This window comes from Mandrillus leucophaeus, unplaced genomic scaffold (genome assembly GCF_000951045.1).
Source record: "Mandrillus leucophaeus isolate KB7577 unplaced genomic scaffold, Mleu.le_1.0 Scaffold194, whole genome shotgun sequence".
NCBI classification, from domain to species: Eukaryota; Metazoa; Chordata; class Mammalia; order Primates; family Cercopithecidae; genus Mandrillus; species Mandrillus leucophaeus.
In genome coordinates, this window is record NW_012101965.1 from 3,938,371 (window position 1) to 3,951,061 (window position 12,691).

Below are 12,691 nucleotides of genomic sequence, written 5' to 3' on the forward strand. Positions count from 1 at the left end.
TCTCAGAAGATCTGATGGTATTATAAGGGGAGTTTCCCTGCACAACCTCTCTCTTTTGTCTGCTGCCATCCATGTAAGAGGTGACTTGCTCCTCCTTGCCTTCCACCATTGTGGAAGGCTCCTCCTTGCCTTCCACCATTGTGAGGCTTCCCCAGCCACATGGAACTGTAAGTTCATTAAATCTCTTTCTTTTGTAAATTGCCCAGTCTTGGGTATGTCTTTATCAGCAGCATGAGAACAGACTAATACAGCAAATTGGTACCAGTAGAGTGGGATGCTCCTGAAAAGATACACAAAAATGTGGAAGTGACTTTGGAATTGGGTAACAGACAGAAGTTGCAATAGTTTGCAGGACTGACAATGCAATAGGAAAGAAAATCCCATTTTCAGAGGAGAAATTCAAGCCAGCTGCAAAAATCTGCATCAGTAACAAGGAGTCAGATGTTAATCACCAAGACAACGGGGAAAATGTCTCCAGGGCATGTCAGAGACCTTTGCAGCAGCCCCTCCCATCATAGGTCCAGAGGCTTAGGAGGAAAAAATGGTTTTGTGGGTGGAGCCCAGGGCCCCCCTTCTGTGTGCATCCTAGGGACTTAGTGTCCTGTGTCCCAGCCATTCCATGGCTAAAAGGGGTCAAGGTATGACTCAGGCCATGGCTTCAGAGGATGAAAGCCCCAGGCCTTGGCAGCTTCCACATAGTGTTGAGTCTGCAGGTGCACAGAAGTCAAGAATTGAGGTTTGGGAACCTCTGGTTAGATTTTAGAGGATGTATGGAAACTCCTGGATGTCCAGTAAGAAGTTTGTGCAGGGATGAGCCCTCATGAAGAACCTCTGCTAGGGAAGTGCAGAAGGAAAATGTGGGGTTGAAGCCCCTACACAAAGTCTCCACTGGGGCACTGCTTAGGGAAACTGTGAGAAGAGGGCCACTTCTCCAGACCCCAGAATGGTAGGTCAACTGACAGCTTGCACAACGTGCCTGGAGAAGCCACAGACACTCAACATCAGCCTGTGAAAGCAGCTGGGAGGGAGCCTGTACCCTGTAGAGCCAGGGGGCAGAGCTTCCAAAGACCATGGGAACCCACATCTTGCATCAGTCTGAACTGGATGTGAGACATGAAGTCAAAGGAGATCATTTTGGAGCTTTACAATTTGACTGCCCTGTTGGATTTCAGACTTGCATGGGGCCTTTAGCCCCTTCATTTTGGCCCATTTCTTCTATTTGGAATAGGTGTATCTACCAAATGCCTGTACCTTCATTGTATCTAGGAAGTAACAAACTTACTTTTGATTTTACAGGCTTGTAAGTGGAAGGGACTTGCCTTGTGTCAGATGAGACTTTTGAGTTAATGCTGAAATGAGTTAAGACTTCAGGGGACCGTTGAGAAGGCATAATTGGTTTTGAAATGTGAGAAATGAGATTTGGGATGAGCCAGGGGTAGAATTATATGATTTGGCTGTGTCCCCACCCAAATCTCATATCTTCAATTGTAGCTCTCATAATTCCTCATGTGTCATGGGAGGGACCCCATAGGAGGTAATTAAATCATGGGGACAGTTTTCCCCATACTGTTCTCATGGTAGCATGGTAGTGAGTAAGTCTCACAAGATCTGATAGTTTTATAAGGGGAAATCCATTTCACTTGGTTCTCATTTTATCTTCTGTGCCACCATGTAAGATATGACTTTTGCCTCCCACCATCATTGTGAGGCCTCCCCAGCCATGTGGAATGTGAGTCAATTAAACCTGTTTTTCTTTATAAATTAACCAGTCTTGGGTGTCTCTTTATCAGCAGCATGAAAATGGACTAATACACACCATAAATAACTTACTCTACTCTCTTCATGCTTGCATGCATTCCTGCAGAAAATTGGATGTAATTCTTACTTTTGATTCTCTAGAGGTAAGGTGTTTTTTTCCTATGACTTCTTTCAGGAAGTTGTCTTTGATTTGGTTTGGGTTTTGTTTTGTTTTTTGTTTTTTGTTTTTTTGCATTTATCCTGCTTGGTGTTCTCTCCACTTCCTGGATCTGTGGTTTGATATCTGTCATGAATTTGGGGAAAATTGCATCCTTATTGCTTTAATTATTGCTTTTGCTTGCTCTTTCTTCTCCTGATATTTCCATTACATGTATTCACACCTTTTGTAGTTTTATCACATTTCTTAGATATTTCATTTCATTGTTTTTAGTATTTTACTCTTTGCTTTTCAGTTTTGAAAGTTTCTACTGACATATCCTTAAGCTCAGAGATTTTTTTTTCTCAGCTGTCTCCAGTCCACTAATGAGCTCACCGAAGTCATTCTTCATTTCTGTCACAGGGTTATTTATCTCTAGCATTTCTTTTTTTAGTATTTATTTTTTTCCCCTCTTAGAATTTCCATCACTCTGCTTACATTATGCGTCCATTCTTCCATGTTCTCTATTTTGTCCAGTAGAGCCCTTAACACATCAATCATAATTTTTTAGAATTCCTAATCTGGTAACTGCAACATTCCTGCTATATCCAACTCTGGGTCTGATGCTTACTTTTTTCAAACTGTACATTTTGCCTCTAAGTATGCTTTATAATTTCTTTGTTGAAAGGTGGGCATGGACTGGGTAAAAGGAACTGTAGTAAATAGGCCTTTAGTGAGGTAGGACCGTGTGGGTAGGGTAGATTTCTTTAGTACTGTGATGAGCACTCAGTGTTTTAGTGAGCCTGTGCCTCTGGACTCTGACCTTTGTATGTGCTTCTCACTTATCTCCCCTTTTAGGTGGAAGAGAATGGCTAGAGTAGGGTAGAGTTGAATATTTCCTTTCCTCAGTCAGCTGGGCTCTGAAAAACTCCAATAGGTTAGGCTCTGGTAAAAATAGTTTCTCCTGAGGGCAGGCCTTGTTAAGAAGAATGGCATGCTCTGGTATACTTTTAAATGATTACTTTCCCCCTTCCCCTGCCATAAGCATGAGAGGATTTTTCTTCAATATCTACTGTGAGAATAGGGTCAATCTCTTAATGGTAAACTCGTGAAAGTGTGGGGGTTCCCATATGACTGGGTTCCCCTGGAGTTTTAACTCTTAGATTTCTCCACATTAAGGCTCTAAGAATTTGTCAATTAGAATTTAGGTTTATATAGCCCAACACTGGTTCCTGTGGAGGTTTGTGCTTGTGGGTTTCTTCTCCTTTAAGTTGTGATTCTCTGTATTCAGTCTCTCTAATTTTTAGGACAGTAGTTTGTCCTGTGACCTCACTTCTCTGATAGATCTGAGACGAGTTTTTATTTTCCAGACCCTTTTCAGCTTTTTGTCTGTTGTTAGGATAAAGTAATGACTTCCAAACCCTTACATGTTACAATGGAAACCAGAGTTTTTAGTCCAGGTTTTTAAAGCAGAAGTAGGTCATTGATTATAAGCCTTCCTTCTTTTTAAACATAAGCATGTAAAGCTATAATTTTCCACATAAGCACTTTTTTAGCTGCATCTCACACATTTATAATGTTTTCTATTATCAATCAGTTCAAAAAATTTTCTAATCCCCAGCAAAATTTCTCACTTGACACATGGGTTATTCAAAAGAATGCTGCTGAATTTCTAAATATTGGGGATTTTCTACTTAAATTTGTTACCAATTTCCACTTTAATACTGTTGTGGTCACAAAATATACTATGTATCACTTCAATCTTTGATATTTGTTGAGATGTGTTTTATGATGCAGCATATGTTGATCTTTATGAATGTTCCATAAGTACTTGAAATAATTTATATCTGCCTTTGTTAATTAGATCAACTTGGTTAATAATGCTGTTCAAATCTTCTGTATATTTACTGATTATATTGTCTACTTAGGCAAAGCGATGCTAACATCACTATGTCAGTCAGGGTTCTCCAAAGAAACAGACACAATAGAAGATATACATATCTATGTATTAAGACAATTATCTAAGGAATTAGCTCCTGTGATTTTAGGAGCTGTCAAGTCTGAAATCAATAGGATACATCAGCAGGCTGAAAACTCAGGTGTTAGTGCTTCAATCTTGAGGCAAAATATCTTCTGTTCCAGGAAACCTGTATTTGCTCTAGGGTTTTCAACTGATTAGGCGAACCCACATCCACATTATCATGCAATATCCTTTAGTTACAGTCAACTGAATGTAGATCTACCCACATGTAAAACGTATCTTCAAAGCAACACCTAGATTGGTGTTTGATTAAATAACTGCGCACTGTAGCTTACTCAAGTTGACATATAAACCAAATCACCACACTAGCTAAATGAGAATTTGCCTATTTCTCCTTTTGTCCTGTCACCTTTTGTTTAATGCTCTGTCATTAGGTGCACAATTAAGACCTTTATATTTTCTTGATGAATTAATCCATTTATCATTATGAAACATACTTCCCTATCTCTGGTAATAATCTTTGTCTTGACATCTCCTTTGACTAATATTTATATAACCACACCAGCTTTCTTATACTTCATTTTTTCATGGTATTTTTCCCCAACTTATTGCTTTCAATCTGACTGTGTCATTTTATTTAAATATGTTTCTTTTCTTTTTTTTTTTTTCCCCCAAGACGGAGTCTCGCTCTGTCGCCCAGGTTGGAGTGCAATGGCGTGATCTCGGTTCACTGCAACCTCTGCCTCCCGGGTTCAAGCGATTCTTCTGCCTCAACCTCCCGAGTAGCTGGGACTACAGGTGCGCACCACCATGTGCTAATTTTTGTATTTTTCATAGAGATGGGGTTTCACTATGTTGGCCAGGCTGGTCTCAAACTCCTGACCTCGTGATCCGCCTGCCTCAGCCTCCCAAAGTGCTGGGATTACAGGTGTGAGCCACTGAACCAGGCCTTAAATATGTTTCTTATAAAGAGCATATAGGTAGGTCTTTCTTTTTTCCTATCTGATAATCACTTTTTTGGGGGTGAGTGCTTAGTTCATTTATATTCAGTGTAATTATTAGTATGATTGGGTTACAACCTACCATTGATTTTTTATTTGTGACATTTGTCTCATTTCATCCCTTTTTTCTTGTCTTATTTTGGGTTAATAAAGTAGTGTTTAGTATTTAATTTAATCTCATCCGTTGAATTTTTAGATATGCTTCTTTGTTTTTTACAGATTGCTCAGTGTAGAATATATGCCTTTAAGTTTATCCCAATCTACATTAAAATGATATTATATTACTTCACAAACAATGTAAGAACCTGGTAAATATATAATTCTAAGTGTCTATGCTTCTGGTCCTTGTGCTCTTATTTTCCTGTATTTTACTTCTACATATGCTGTAGCTCAATACATTGTTATTATTTTTATCTTAAAAAGTCAATTTTTTGAAGAAGTTAAAATTTATGGGTACATATGTATTAAAAATAAAGATGCTAAAGTAGTCTTTAACCTTTGCTGTTTCTAGTACTCTTCATGCTTCATTTAGGTTCCACCTGGTATATTTCTTCAGCCTGAAAACCTCTTCATGGCATTTTGTGTAGTACAAAGCTACCAAAGACTAGTGCTCTCAGCTTTTGTCTACTGGAAATGTTTTTATTTTTGCCTTCTTTTTTAGGATATTTTTATTGGACATAGAATTCTACGTTGACTTTGTCTTTCTTTCAGTACTGTAAAGGCATCATTTCACTGTCTTCTAGCCTGCAAAGCTGGCCATCATTTAGATCATTGTTTCCCCATGCGAGGTTTCTTTTCCCTCTAAGATTTGTTTTTCGTTGTTGGTTTTCAGCAGTTTGAATATGATTTGTCTAGATGTGGTCACCTTTGTATTTGTCCTGCTTGGTGTGTGCATGAGTAGTAGGCAGAATTCTTCTAAGAAATGTGTTGCACAATCCTAACACTTAAACACAAGATAATGTGGAAGATGTTTCTGGTGCAGACACTTTACAAATATGGGTTTATTTTACTAGAAGGCAAAAAACTCTTATGCTCAATAGACTTTGGGAGAACCTCAGGCTTCTTCTGTCTTAAATCATGGTGGTGGGCAACTTCTGGAAAACAAATTGTCATTTTGCAAAGCACAAGAACAAACTTTAAAAATGTGTCAATCTCTTGGATTACGGTCAGGAAAATCTCAGGTCAGACAAGTAATTTAAAGTAATTTAAGGTAAATACAGTTGACCTTTGAACTACATGGGTCCATATTTATACATGGATTGTTTTCCATCTCTGCCACCCCTGAGATGGCAAGACCAACCCCTTCTCTTATTGCTCCTCCTCAGCCTACCCAGTTTGAAGATGATGAGAATGAAGACCTTTATTATGAGCCACTTCCACTCAGTGGAGAGTAAATACCTTTTCTCTTTCTTGTGATTTTCTTAATAACATTTTCTTTGCTCTAGCTTACTTTATTATAAAAATACAGTACCTAATACATATAACATATAAAATATGTGTTAATAAATCATTTATATTATCAGTAGGCTTCTAGTCAACAGTAGGTTATTAGTAATTAAGTTTTGGGAGAGTCAAAACTTGTACTTGAATTTTCAACTGTGCCAGTGATCAGTACCTCTACCCTCTCTGTTATTCAAGGGTTAACTGTAATTTGCAGATCTGACACTCTTGTTGGGATTTTGTTTGTTTAGGTTGTCACATGTTCATATCTTGGAGCTAGAAAGAACAAAGCATTATATTTCTAGTGACTTGGTTGGTGTTCTAGTCAAAGTACCCAACAACTGGTGTAGTCATGCCCGGTCATCAGCAGAGAGTTGGCCATGGGCAGCAGTAAGGCACCAGGAGTCTGGATCTGTAATCTGTGGAAAGAAAGGGAAGACTAAATGAAGACAGAGAAGACCTGAAAATCCATGCCTTTTTCTACCTCTGATTTTGGATTCCTCTCTGATAAATACCTACCCTGTTTTTCTAAAATAGAGTTAAGAGAGGGGAAAAAAAATCATGAATCACATCAGGAATTTAATTTTTAATCATCATACTTTAAATAATTATTGATCAAATCTTACCCTTTTTTGAGATCACTAGTCAGTCTAAAGGATTTCAAGCTGACATAACAATATTCCTTAATTTTGCCAGAACTGCTAATTAATAGTAATAATATAAAGTCTTGGTATGGATCCAGTCTCGAAGGATTGAAGCCAAAGTGAACATCCTGTGGACTCTAGATGAACAGCTCATTTACATCTAGATGCTCCGATTGAATTTGAATAGTTGTTCTTCCATCTCAGGAGAAAAGAGCTACATTCATGTCTATGTTGGCTTATATCCAAACAAAAATAAATAAATATTAACTTTGGCATAGGCATGTATTAAAATTACATATTTAAGTATTTTTCTTTGTGGGAAACACTGATTTCAAAATGTCTTTTTCTAAATAATAGTAAGAAAAATAAAACTATAAAATGATCTGTGTATGATCTTTGTACATTTTAAAATTATGTCCTCCAATATTTAATAGCACTGAAATACTCAACAGCTGCAGTGCTAATCTCAAGTTAATATTTTTATTTGGTCTTATAAATAAATGGGAAGATTTTTTTCATGCTAATAAAGTCACAGACTATTAGTATAATTTACAATTTCATGTTGTTATTTTGCTGTATATCAAAATGTATTTAATCACATAAAACTTACAACATACATGAGATGGTAGACTAGGCAACATTTTTAAAAAAGGTATTTCGAAGCTACGCAATTTTGCTTATAGTAAAAAGTTCAACTAATAAAAATACCCTAAAATTAGAAATTCAGATTTCTTTTATGTAATGAGTATAGTGATTTTATTCCTAAACTTGAGAGCAATAGCATGAAAGAAGCAAATTAGTCAATTTAATAATTCATTTACTCATTTGTCCCACCAATTGTTTTTATTGTGTGTTAATGCTGGAGATAGGTGGTAAACACAACAAATGCAATCCCTGCCTTTCAAGAGCAATCAGAGCTGCTTCAGGGATAGACAATAACCAACAAACTGTGCAATTAGAATTGTGGCAAGTGAAATTAGGCAGAAATACACAGAACGAAGGAAATTCTTGCTTCTCTGAGGAAATGACATTTCAACTCAGATATGAAGGATGAGTAAGAGTGAGATGAAAGGAGTGGGAGGTCTATAAGCAGAGGGAAGACAGCGTGAGGGAGCCTCTTAAAAGAGGGGATTGATAAGTATTCATGGATGGAATACAGTAAGGGAAGGCAGAAGTTAGAGAAGAGGTTTGCGAGGTTAGCAGGGGAGGATCACACACATCATTGTATGTCCTATTAAGGATGTTGGTCTTCATCTTAAGAGCAATGTGCTGGTAGTTATTGAGAAGTTTTAAGCAGGGAGAAATGTGATAAGATTTTGCATTTTAGAAAGTCAACCAATTGGCAACAAAGTAGAGAATGGCTTGGACTGGTTTCATAATAGATAAGACCAGTTAAGAGACTCTTCTGGAAATTCAGCCCTAAAAAAGGGAATAGTTTGATTTGGAGTGGTGGGGATATAGAATAAGATTCAATGTTGTGACATTTAGTAAACAGAATCAACAGGAATTAGAGACTGATTAAACATGGAATGGAAGGTACAATTAAGGGAAATGAGTAAAGAATGATGTCCATGATGTCCCAGTTGCTGGGGTGTGGACATTGGTGCCATTTGCTGAGGGGAACAACACTGGAAGTGGCTCACAATTTTCTTTTTTGCATGGTTGCAGAGGGAGTAGAGACACAATTGAGAATTAAGTTTAGGCATTCTGAGTTTGATGTGCCTATGAAATGATCAAGAGGAGATGATGAGTCAGCAATTTTAAATCCAGAACCAACAGGAGACATAAATTCGAAAGCGTTAGATAACTGAAGCCATGAGTGTAGGTGAGATTGTCTCAACAAGTTTTCTCAACAGAAGTTCTACAGAATCCTATTGGGCTGCTAAGTGTCTCGAGAGCTTCCATGTGGAATACTGATTGAAGAAATATTAAACATCAGATTTTGTCCTACTGTACATAGGACAATATTTATTTAGATAAATCCATTCTCAGATACTGATGCCAGGTGAGGGAGGCCTTGGATATCTGTTGAGTACTATGCTACACAAAGGCGAGGAAGGTAGGAAAATGATGTCCAACTTCTCCCTCCAAGTTACCTTTCCCACCTCCCTTTATACACAGCCTACTGACAAGGAAGCAAATAAGCTCTACAGGTGTAACAGACAATCAGCGGGACCTTTTCACCTTAAAGAAGATACTTATACACACCAAGACTGATGTGATCCCTGCTGCTTGTTGTAATAAATGCTGAACGTGAATTCGGTAAGTTAAAAATAGACCATATTGTAGGTTTTGCATTTCTTGAGATTCTCTCAGTTATTGTACCTTTCTGTTTTTGTTTTTTGTTGTTGTTGTTGTTGTTATGGTTTTTTGTTTGTTTGTTTCAGTTTTTTGAGATGGAGTCTGGCCCTGTCACCCAGGCTGGAGTATAATGGCATGATCTCAGCTCACTGCAACCTCCCGCTCCCAGGTTCAAGCAATTCTCCTGCCTCAGCCTCTAGAGTAGCTAGGATTACAGGCGCGTGCCACCACTCCCAGCTAATTTTTGTGTTTTTAGTAGAGAGAGGGTTTCACCATGTTGGCCAGGCTGGTCTTGATCTCCTGACCTCGTGATCTGCCTGCGTCGGCCTCCCAAAGTGCTAGGATTACAGGCGTGAGCCACCGTGCCCTGCTGTACCTTTCTGTTTTATATTTTATCTACGTTTGTGTTCCACAAATATATCTGAACATTGGGTTGATGATTTCTGAAGATGAAGTATGAGATAGAAAAGAAAGATTCTAGGCTTAGGCTTCTGGACAGTTTTGATAAGGTTGGATAAGGAAATAAAATCTTTTGAGTCAATTCACTGCCCCAGTGCAGAGAATCCAAAAGGAAGTTCACCTTTACAATGAAAGCTATTTAACAATGAGTTTTATATCCCAGTTGATCTATTCTATTGTGCACAGTCAATACCAAACAACTAAAAGTGCAGCAATAACTAGCAAAATTGAAAAGACATTTAACTACAAGTTACAGTCATTTAACAAATAAAGATGCTGATTATTTTAAACAATAATTTGAAACTCAAACAAAATAAATATTTTATTTTTAAAAAAAGTCACACTCAAGGAAAAGGCTCTGAAAGCAAATTATTTTGGAGTTATCCAAAGCATGAAGTATAGCCCAGGAAAGGAAAAGTTGCATAGTTGATGAGAACTTAATAATGATAGCAGGTAAAGTCATAATTAGGAAAATGCTAGAATGAGATTCCATACAAAAAACTGAAAAAGTCATGCTCTCAACCAGCATAGTATGTTGACATATTGATGGCATGCCACATGATGCTGAAGGTATTTTGTATAATACGTTGAAAACTTACGGCTTCTTTGTCCATTTTGATGAATAAACAAATTTCACCAATAAACATCATGCTGTAGCATTTGTAAGATTTATAAATAATGTTGAAATTTAAGTACTTTTTTTTTCTACTGCAGAATGTTGCCCAAAACAAGTAAAGGAGAAGATACTTTTTCTCTTCATCTTTATATCTGAAAACAGAAAGTCTATTTTGCAAGAATGGCTCTGGCATCTGCATTGATGGTACCCCAAGAAAATTCACCTTCACACTGACATCACAAGACACTGGCTTCTTTCCAGAGAACTACTGGTGTTGAAAACTCTTAAATACAAAATGAAAAAAAAAAATCTGAGTAACGCTACAAGGATGATTACTATTAAACACAGATCAGTTCACTGAAGATGGCTTGAAGATGGTATGAGAATCTTGAAGGAGGCCACCTAACAAACCTTCTTCTACATCCAGTGGGTTGGCAGAGGAAGAGTTCTCAACAGGGTGTTTGAGCTGAAAGGGAGCACTTCCAAGAAATTAGTAGGTCAGATTTTGCTAGAGGCTTTCAAGATAAAGAGTGGCTGCAGAAACTAGGCTATTCAGCAGCCGTTTTCCATCACCTTATCCAGACGAACAAGTCTTTGTATAGCCCAGAAATTTTTTTTTATTTCAAATGACAGGATTCTTGAATTTAAAGAAATTGAATCTTTAGGAAAAAGCAAGTCACAGAAGGAAATTGTGAAATGTTTCACAATGCTGTTTGGGCTTGAAATTGAAAGAGGATATGAGCGTATTGAAAACTATCCAGAGAACTGCAGAGCCACACTGAGTGTACTTTTCCCTTCAGTCCAAGTGTCTGACTTGGTGAGGGATGCTTTCTCTAGATTTTCTCCTTACATGAGAACTTGATTTTCAGAGCAGAGGAAGAACTCTGAGCTTCTGAAGTCTGATTATTCACTACAAATGACGATAAGAGTTCTGCCCCTATATGAGTTCTGGGTTTCTATGAAGACAGAGTATCCTGCCATTTACAGTGAAGCAGTGAATATTTTGCTGTGGTTTTCAACTTTTTTGATTTATGAGCAACGTTTTCTTATTTAAGAAACACCAAAAACAAGGACAGAAATTGCCTGATCATCGTCGAAAATGAAGTAGTTGAATGCTTACTTCTTATATTTGACCTAGAATTGAGTATTTTTGCAGCAAAAACCAAGCACAAGTTTCAAATTACATGTGTAAATTTCATTCTTTCCTTTTGGTTCGAATAATACTTTTAAGCATATTTAGGCCTATAAAAGAGATTGGGAAACCAACACACATCTGCATAGTAATTTTGTAACTTCTAGGTCTATATTTGAGCCTCATCATGTCACTCACAAAGAAAATGATTTGTTAAAGCTTTAAATCAAAGACTTTGACTTTTATATATGTCCTAAGCTGCATTTTTATTTACACTGCTTTGACTTACTATTTTAAGAGGTTTACTATTCAGCATTCACAATAAATCTTTGTGTTGTAAATAATATTAATTAAATTCAACTGACAAATTTAATTAAATCTATCAAGTTTACCTTTAAAAAAGTAAATCTCAGTTGCAGTACATTGAGCTCCATAAAGACAATGCCAGGGCAAGTGAAAACCAGATGGGCACTGGGTGATTGTGGATAATTCTGTGCCTCACTGACGAAAAATAACTAAACTTGGGCAAAGGACAGCCTGAGAAGCCAAGAGGCAAAACATCTGCACAGTATTCTTTGTGAAAATTTGCTGGGAAGAGCAGAAGCAGCAGCACCCAAATGTTCAGTCCATTTCTCAGAGTTTTCTAAGAAATGCCCAGAGGGGTGGAAGACCATGTCTGCCAAGAAGAAAGAAAAATTTGAAGACACGGCAAAGGTAGACAATGCTCATTACAAAAGAGAAATGAAACCCATGTCCTTCCTAAAGAGGAAAGAAAAAAGAAGTTCAAAGATGCCAATGCACCCAAGAGGCCTCCTTCAGCCTCATTCTTTTCTGAGTATCACCCAAAAATTGAAAGAGAACATCCCAGCCTATCAATTTTTGCAAAGAAACTGGGAAAGACATGGAATGACATTGCTGCAGATGACAGGCAGCCTTATAAAAAGAAAGATGCAAAGCTGAAGGAAAAATACCAAAAGAATATTGCTGCACACTGATCTAAAGGGAAGACTGATGTAGCCAAAAAAAAAGGTGGGGTGGGGAGAGGGAGTAAGAACAAGAAGGAAGAGGAGGAAGATGAAGATGAGGAGGAGGAAAAAGATGAAGAAGATGAAGATGAAGAAGAGGAAGAAGAAGAAGGAGGAGGAAAAGGAGAAGGAGGAGGAGGAGATAATGACAATGTTATTAAGTTGGGTCTAGTGCAGTGTTTTTCTTGTCTTACAAGC

The 12,691-nt window shown here is 37.6% G+C and overlaps 1 long non-coding RNA gene and 1 pseudogene across 1 annotated transcript in view; one reads left to right on the plus strand and one right to left on the minus strand.

Annotated features, from left to right (window-relative positions):
* The window catches only part of LOC105538557, a 49,312-nt gene extending 42,576 nt beyond the window's left edge, over positions 1 to 6,736 (minus strand). The window contains exon 1 of the long non-coding RNA XR_001005930.1: positions 6,651 to 6,736. This is a non-coding gene — a long non-coding RNA (uncharacterized LOC105538557). The remainder of the gene's footprint in view (positions 1 to 6,650) is intronic.
* A 5,250-nt stretch (positions 6,737 to 11,986) lies between these two features.
* On the plus strand, positions 11,987 to 12,463 carry LOC105538568 (annotated as a pseudogene).
* Positions 12,464 to 12,691: the final 228 nt, after the last annotated feature.